The sequence below is a fragment of the Octodon degus genome, unplaced genomic scaffold (assembly GCF_000260255.1).
Source record: "Octodon degus isolate 3935 unplaced genomic scaffold, OctDeg1.0 scaffold00231, whole genome shotgun sequence".
NCBI classification, from domain to species: Eukaryota; Metazoa; Chordata; class Mammalia; order Rodentia; family Octodontidae; genus Octodon; species Octodon degus.
This window is the reverse complement of record NW_004524807.1, coordinates 232,052-239,887: the sequence shown is the minus strand read 5'-3', so window position 1 is coordinate 239,887 and position 7,836 is coordinate 232,052. Positions and strand designations below refer to the sequence as shown.

The 7,836-nt window shown below is 40.0% G+C and overlaps 1 pseudogene; it reads right to left on the bottom strand.

Moving 5' to 3' along the window:
- Positions 1-3,217: 3,217 nt before the first annotated feature.
- Positions 3,218-4,463, bottom strand: LOC101569972 (annotated as a pseudogene).
- Positions 4,464-7,836: the final 3,373 nt, after the last annotated feature.

Below are 7,836 nucleotides of genomic sequence, written 5' to 3'. Positions count from 1 at the left end.
TCTCTCTCTCTCTCTCTCTCTCTCTCTCTCTCTCTCTCTCTCTCTCTCTGTCTCTCCCTCCTTCCCCTATTTGCGCATCATAATGTGAATGGGGCTTCCAAAGTATGAGGTTTATTCAAACAGAAGGTTTCATTCTGAATTAGTGAAAGCACTAATTGAAAAATCAGAAGAATTTTGCCTGCAAGTGCCTATGTTAATGCTTGCATTCATCCATTTGAATTTTGATGAAGTAGTTTTTTCCTTCTGGGAAAATTCTTATCACAATGCTCTGACTCTAGGTGGCCTGACTGGTTATTGCTTTGACTTATGATTTACTTTCTGTTTGCTAACTCTAAAACTATGGAATGCAAAGAAATGCTGTAAACTATGTCACATCCAGTAGATGGTTCTGAGAACTTCAAATGTAGGCCCTGAAACGTCCCCCAGGTTAGCCACAGACTCAGGCTGCTGCACAGCGCTGGCTTGTTGGACACATTAAGGATTCCGGACGCGTCTCATCCAGACGCCCTTGTGCTCCTGCCATTCTGCTAGCTGTATTTTGTCTTCGTGGAATCTTCTCACATTATATTTAAGGGAAGTGATTTGTTTCCAGGCTACAGCTTCCCAAAAGCTGTGGTCACGCGGCTGAACTGAAATGAATCTCCCAATACATCCAGCTCTTCATCTACGGAGCAGGAAAGCAGGTGCTGAAGCCCCTTGCGTTTTCATCACACTTTTATTTTGTTGGGAAAGATTAGGAAAATAGGAACTTAAATGGCAGGAAAAGAAGAATGCGGGGAAACAGACGGCAGTGTGTCCTTTTAGAAACAATGTTGCTGTAATAAAGATCAGGAAAGCTAAATCTGTTCACTAGGGCTTAAGGTTGTGGGGCACTTGGGCAACCTTCTTTTAGGCTCTACCTAACCATGCAGATGCTGAGTTAAAGTTAGAAACGAAGAAGGAAAAAATGCTTGTAGACTGTCGTCATGATTTCTCTTCTTTTAGAGGAAAATGAGTATTTTATACTTAGAAAAGTCTATCTCTTGTTTTATGTATGCTTATTGTAACTTTCTAAAATATTCCTATAGCAGTTGTGTCCTTCACGAGAATAAGAACCTGCTTGGCAGGAGTCTGGGGGGAAAAAGTCATTTTATAAAATCTGGGTCAGAAAAAATTTATCATAGTTGGCAACAGCTAAGGTTTCAGACTTACTTTATTTTTTTCAGATTAATTTTAGAGATCATTACTAGTTCAAGAAAATTGTTTTATCAGTGAAAAAAATTAATTTGCTTGGTATATATAGTTTATTTCAGTCCAGATGAAAATAATCTATTCCAATTCAAAAAGATCATTTAAATAAATGAGCATAGCCTTTGCAATAAGAATGTAGATTTAAGAGATTTCTATGACATAAATAGTAATTCACCTTAAATTAGGAAGCCCAAACCCCAGCGAGATAGAAAGGAACAAATTCTTGCTTGAAACTTGCATTATCCAGTGAAAATGTCAGAAAATATAATCCAGATTCTGGATTCCCTGAACACTTCACCATTCACCAAAGATTTTATCTCTTTAATACATAAACTTTCAGTCATAAAAAAGAGCATTTTGCTTCTAAGTAGACTCACTGTTATAATTACAAATTCATTTGATGAGTCAATTGATTTCTATCAGTCATTAAGTATAACAAATTATTCAACAGTTATTGAGTGCTTGATCTGTACCAGATATAGAGCTACATAACAGGGAGGGAAATGTAAACAGAATTCCCAGCCCTGTCCTTCATCTAGTTCAAAGCTCATCGGCATCTTAGGACTGTGAATAATATAGTAAAATGTTTGACTTCTCAGATGTCTTATTTTTCCAGTGAGGCAATAATGGATCATTCAGTGATTCTGATAATTAAGCAACACTTTCCCTGAACCAGTTTAGTTTTGCACATCATATCATAACATCTAGATAGGTAAAAAGTAGAGTAAGAAATGTGGTGAGGTAGTAGAATTTGCATTCTGTGCTGAGGAGCTACAGATTTGAAGAACATGAAAACATTTAAACTCTTCTCCATTTCTAGATGCACACATAAAAATAACAAAGAAGTTTTAAATGTTGTATCAATACTAATAACAAAAGATAAAGGAAAAAAGAAGGCAGGAAGAAAAGAAAAAAGAATATGGAAGAAAAGAAAAATAGAGGGCTGGCCAAATAGCTCAGTGGTTTAAAGCACCTGCAAGCAGGCATAGAGGTCAGGGGGTTCGATTACCCAGCCTGCTGTGCTGGCCTTGCCCCCAGAGTGCTCTGAGATGGCAATTGAGACTGGGCGTGGTGGCGTGCACCTGTAATCCTAGCTCTTGGGAGGCTGTAAACAGGCGGATCAGTACAAGTCCTATCTAGGTGTGAGACCCTGAACGCCTTGTAGTCCCTTCCCTGAAATACAAAAAAAAAAAAAAAAAAGAAAAGAAAAGAAAAGAAATAAAAATTGGTAGAAATTTTTGCCTACATTGGTAGAAACAGAAGTATATGGTATTTCTTTTCTGGAGAAAAAAAATAAAGATACTAAATCTCTCAAAGTAAATAATATGTCTGGCATCCCGTTCATATTCCTAGTCATTTTCATTCAGTAACCAAATGAAGGGTGAGAGCATACATTTACCTTACAGTAAAATGTCTCCTTTCCCTAGCAGTTATTTTCCCTTTCACAGTAACTATTGTGCCTTTCAGATTGAATTACTCTTTCAATTTTTTAACACAGGGGGAAATAATATGATGTTTACACATGTGGATGTGATTTATTTCACTTATGAGTATGGTCTCTAGTTGTATCCGTTTACCTATAAAAGCCTTGAGTTTATCTTTCTTTATAGCTGAGTAACATTCCATTTTATAAAATACCACATCATTGTTATCTATTCCTCAGTTAATGGGAATCTGTATTATTTCTAAGATTTAGGTATGCCAAATTGTGCTACTATAACCATGGATACACATAAACCACTGTGGTATGAAGTTTTCAGTTCTTCTTAGACAATACCGAGAAGAGGAATAGCTGGGTTGAATGGGACCCCCAATACTAGTTATTTGAAGAATCGCCATACTGATTTCCATAGTGGCTATACCAGCCTGCGCTCCCACCAACAATGGAGAAGGGTGCCTTTTTCCCCACAGCCTTATCAGTGTGTATTATTGGTTGATTTCTTGATGATAGCCATTCTTTCTGGGGTGAAATGAAGGGAAACCACTTGAAGGGAAACAGGTCAACTTTTCCATTTGTACACAGGGAGGCAGCTATTATAATCTTGTAACTCACATACACAGGGAGAATGAATTATTATTGGGAATTTCTCTGACATTATTTGCAGTTTTTAAAAAAAGACTTCTGAATATCTCAAAACTGGCTTTCTTTTTGTGGTAATGATGCAGTAACACTAACATGTGTGATCTGTAGCTTGGCAGTTTCTTCTATCAACTATGTTTTGCTTTCAGTAAGGGATACATACGGTCTCAAGCAAGGTCTTCACATAAAGCATCTTTAAATAAGTTTCATTTTCAATGAACTGAGAACTTTTTCTTCACTATGTGCCCATGGAAATTAACTAGAGCGCACACACAGGTACATCTTTACATTAGAATAAAGGCAGCTGAGGGTCCTCAGAAACCCTGTCTATGTGGCAGAGGGCAGGCGGAGCTCACTGAAGGAGCTGATGAGCCGGTAGTACCTCTTCTCATCGTCTGTCAGCCCTGCGTTGCCAGGCCTCACCACCACCGCTACGTGCACATCCACTTGGAGGGCAGCACTGGCCTCTAAAATAATATCTGTCAGAAACAAGATGTTTTTCGTTGAGCACCCAATGCTATCTGCAATCTTTTGGTAGCTCTCACTCTCCACTTTGTGTCCAATCTTGGTGTCAAGGTGATCATCAAAAAGCTCAAGAATATCTCCCTCTGTAGAATGCCCAAATAAAAGTTTCTGGGCCTCTATGCTCCCTGAGGAATAGACATACACCTTCATTCCAGCTGCTTTCCACTTCCTGACTGCAGGCACTACATCTGCGAAGAACTCTCCTTTCACGTATCCAGCTGTGAACGCTGCCCTCCATATGTGGCCCTGCAGCTGTTTGAGTGCTGTGGTCTTCCTGTCCAGAGACATCTGCCAGCGCACATTCTCTACCACAGCCTGGATCGTCTGCTGGAGGTCATCCACCCCATCCCCAAATGCCGTGGGGATCGGAACAGCACCGTCCAGGTGGGCATCTTCCTCAGCCTGCTTCCTCAGAAGGCTCACGTCCTGCCGACACTCCTCTTCTTCCCAGTGTGTCTGCAGATATTCCTGCACATTTTCTTTGATGTAAGGAAATAAAATGTCCTTCATGAAAGCAATCGGCGTCGTGGTCCCTTCGATATCCAGCAGGATCGCGGTGACCTCGGCGGGCACCGAGAGCCCCACCATCTCCTCGCGGGCCAGCCTAGCTCTGCCCTCCCGGAGCCCCACAACCTAGCTAAAATAATTATACTACTAACTTCTATTGGTTTATTGTAAGGAATAGTGAACACCTAGTTTTTGACCAACTTTACATGCTTATATTGTGTAATCTAAACTACTTTGAAGATAACAATGTGCAATATAATAACCATTGTTGATTTCCTGTCTTGCTTTGAAATTCTGTATCATTTTTAATATATTTTCTTATTTTTTAATCTTTTTAAAATAAAATTAATTAAAAGATATTATACAGGGGCTGGTGAGATGGCTCAGTGGTCTAAAGCACCTACTTGGAACAAGCTTAGCAAAGCATCAGGGACCCCGGTTCAATCCCCCAGCACCACATGCCAGCCAGCCCCGCCCCCTGGTGGGCTGAGCTGGCCACACACACCTCTCTCTCTCTCTCTCTCTCTCTCTCTCTCTCAAATAAATAAAAAAAAAATTTAAAAAAAAGATATTATACACAGCATTGTTTATAATAGAGAATAAAGGAAGATTAAGTGGCCCTCATGGAGAGTTTAAACAAATTATGGCGACGCTTACATTAGAAAATCTATATATTCATTTAAAATTTATAGAATGTTTAATAACATGGGAAGTTTACTATGTGTCACATGATATAAACTGTGAAACGGACTGTATGTTATGATGATTTTTTTTAAAGAGCAACATAATATTTGGAAAGTCAGATACAATATGCAATGTGTTGATGGTGGGTATTCATGTGTGGCAGTTAAAAGTTGTCTTAGTTAGTTCTTTGTCACTGAGATACAATACCTGACACCAATAACTTAAATGAAGAAACATTTATTTTAGCTCATAGTTGATAGAGGTTTCAGTCCTTAGGCAGAGGTTCCAGTCCATAGGCATCTAGAGTTCCAACACAGTGCGGCAAGGCAGGGACAGGGCCGAGGAGAAATGTGTCATGGCATAGCAGCAAGAAGTAGAAAGACAGAGATCAAGGGAAATAGAGGGAGATCTACCTTCATGGCTACACTCTGTGATAAAATGGTAGGATCATTTAGAGAAGATTGGACATAGGGCATGACCTGGGTGGCTAGCATAATGGAAAGAACCATGTGCTTACTCCTGATATAATATACTGGAGGAGGCTGCCCTTCTGGGACCTTGGCATATTTTTGCTGAGCACCCATAGATCTTGTGAACCTTGGATCACCCCAGAAACAAAGGCTAAGACTCTGATTTGTTTATGCTTATATGAATCAGTGAAACAGTTATTTTTAGAAGTTAGCTTCCCCATATAAGTATGAACAAGGCAAAGACACCAGGCTGAAAAGCTCACCTCTGAGCTTCTCCCTGACATACAGTTTGCTATTTGGTAACTCCCACTGTTGTAGCATTTTAAATAACTCTTGCTTCATATTACTTGTGCTAAGTTCCTGATTCTGTAATAGAAGTATCTTCAGTTTGTCAGCCTTGCCTCATCTCTTGCATTATTCCCAGGGTGAGAGACAGAACCAGGAGAGTGGAGGGTCTCTTCATGGGGAGACTCTTTGCTTCCCAGAACCATCGTTTGATGCAGCACAGTCATGTCCCAAAAGCCCCACCAATGAGAGCATGAGGCACTCAGTAGACATTTGGATATAATACTCCACCCCAGACTTTTAAAAGACTCTTGTGTACCTATATGCAAAATGCATTTACTCCATCTCTAAGTATTGTCAAAAGCCTAACAGTTTCAGCATTGTTTAAAAGTCCAAAGTCTCCTCTGTGATTTAAGGCAAACCCTTATGTGAGCCCCTGTAAAACTGACATACAAAGGCACTGGGTAAACATCCTTATTCTAAAAAGGAGGAATAGGGGTTAGAAAACAATGTGGCCAAGCCAAGACTGATATTCGACAATGCAAACATTAAGTCCTATGACCAAGTCCAGCACCTTGGACAAATTGTGGTGAGATAATGACTTGATTAGCTTTACCCTTATGGCACTGTTGGCATTTGTAGACAGGATGGCTTTTTATTGGACAGCCCTGGCTAATTGCTTGTGGCTTTCCTCAGATGTTCTATGTTCTTAGCTTTGCCAACTTCCTGGGATCTCCAGTACACTTTAGACTTGACACTCAGTTTCACTAACTGCCCTTTCAAGGACATACTGCCTGGCTTCTCAGGTCTTCTGAAATCTGTGTAGAAGCTCCCAACTCCAAGACTTGCATTGTTTATGTGCATAAAACAAGCTCCATGTGGATGATGGCAAGATCTGTCACCAGATAGAGCTATGCTGGTGAAGTAGTCTTCATCCTTTTACACCTTGCTGGTTGTTGCAGAGGCCCCAGAGCCCCAGGACGGCTGAAGAGGTTGAACTGTGTCTATGGGAACCACTTCCCTAGGGGGCCTTCTGCAAAATAATATCCTGGAGTCCTCTTCTTAAAGCAAAGATTTGCCTTTGCAATTTTGTTCCTGCAAAGCATGGGCCCATTTTTCTTCATACTTCCCTTAAGGCATTTTTTTCCTACTATACTATTCTATGTTACTTTGATTCTTTTTAATGTCAATCTTTATAGAAGCTGAATTATCCTCTTTTCCATTTTTGCAGGCCCCAACTGTCCTGGAATTTCTTTTCTGGCCAATCTCAAAACTTTTAAGAGTCATTCTGCTGTAAGTTTTGTTATTAATTCTCAAAGTGAAGATGGCTAAAAGCCTCCAACAGTACTCATGGCTCACCTGAATCTGTGAAATTTCCTCTACCAAGTTAATTAGTCTACTTTTGTTAATCTCAGTCACCTGCAAAGTCTCTAGAAATGAGCAAAAATGTAAACACATTTTCTTCCAGAACATAACATACATGGCCTGGAGTCTAACTGCCAATAGAATTCTTCTCAGCAGAAACCTCTTGATCCTGGTCTTCCCTGTTAACATTCTTGTCTTTTGCTCTCCAATAAGAATTTCCCATCAAGCTTGGCTCACATCGTTCTAGGGTTCCTTCTCCAAGCAGCATCTCTAAACCTTTCCAAACTCTTCCCACAAACTATTTCTGAAGGCTTCTGAGCTACATGATCAAGAAGTGTCATAGAAACAACCCAACTTCTGGAACCAAAGTCTGTCTTAGTTACTTTCTTATTACTGGGACAAAAACCCTGAGCCCCTCAGATTAAAGGTAGAGAAGTTTGTTTTGACTCATAGTTTGTAGAGGTTTCAGTCTATGGTTGACTGACTGGATTGCATGCCTGTTTGGCACAGGTAATTGAATTATGACATGGTGGAAGGAAACACATAAAGATCAAGGGAAGAGAGAGAGATATTATTATATGTCATGCCCCAATAAACCAATCACCTCCCAAGCACCCCACCTAAAAGTGCATGAGGCATTGGCAGAACACCTATATATAAACCACAACATACTAGTTTATACATATATAT